This window comes from Anoplophora glabripennis, unplaced genomic scaffold (genome assembly GCF_000390285.2).
Source record: "Anoplophora glabripennis isolate ALB-LARVAE unplaced genomic scaffold, Agla_2.0 scaffold4816, whole genome shotgun sequence".
Classification (NCBI taxonomy): domain Eukaryota; kingdom Metazoa; phylum Arthropoda; class Insecta; order Coleoptera; family Cerambycidae; genus Anoplophora; species Anoplophora glabripennis.
In genome coordinates this window covers 1-1,087 of record NW_019420894.1, presented here as the reverse complement: position 1 = coordinate 1,087, position 1,087 = coordinate 1, and positions in this window count along the sequence as shown.

Genomic DNA, 1,087 nt, shown 5'->3' with positions numbered 1-1,087 from the left:
GGGGGGGAAAACCCTTACGATACCTTAAAATCTCCACCACTGGCACGTTCAATGAATTCGAGAAAAGTGTGAAAAAGTAGCTATTAATAGTGGTAATGCGTGTACAAAAACTCAGTCCTGTAATTCAAACGGTTCCTAAGATATTGGCAAAAAATTTTTAAAAAATTGAAGTTTTGACACCGTGTATCTCGAAAATGAAAGCCTGGAGAGAAAAATAGAAGAGGAAAAGAATGTTTCTTTTTTCAAGCGGGATTTACAGTTTTCCGTTGCGACACTTATTTAGGAACACCCTATATATTTTCCTGAACAAATAAAAGATTCTTTTGTACAGATCTGACACCATAAACAGCTGAATGAGATCAAAGTGCTAACAATTTAGTGAAATTGTTGGTTTATGTGTGCTGTGGTGTTAGTGCATATAATTTTCTATTTTTTAATCAGTTTAATAAGTTTTTTTTATGAATACACGAATCTTGAAGTTAAATTATAGTCAACCGTGATTTTAGTTTTGAAACTGCTAAAATGAACAATATCCTCACCTAAAAGTTGCATTGCCATAAAATAAAACGTTAGTTAAGAAAGACATATTTAAATCTATACAGTGTAATTCATTAACAATGGGAAAATCGAAAGCTGAAGAAACTCACGTGAAATGATGACCATGCACAAAATCATAGAAAATGCTATTAGGTACATTTTTTTAAGTACCTAGCTATACTTGTTAAACAGTCAATCATTTTGGTCCGTATTTAACTTTTTCTGTTTTTCTTTATTTTCTGACGTATTTTACGTAAGTTTAAAATGTCGACTTAAAATAGGTGACGACTTCATGCAATCTGATTGGTCGCTGTACCGTTAAAGTATGTGATTTATTACTTATCATCATTTATAGAATGCAGCTTACATTTTAAGTGTCTTTAATGCATTCATTGGATTAGATTCATTATTCGCTACCTAGAGATTGATTCTATAGTTGTGTATCTCTGTTCGGAATCTAGCTATAATTGTGAGCATAAAAGTTGTATTATTATTTAAATTATTCTTAGGATTTATGGTAGACTAGCAACCAGTATGCTTGTAACGATGA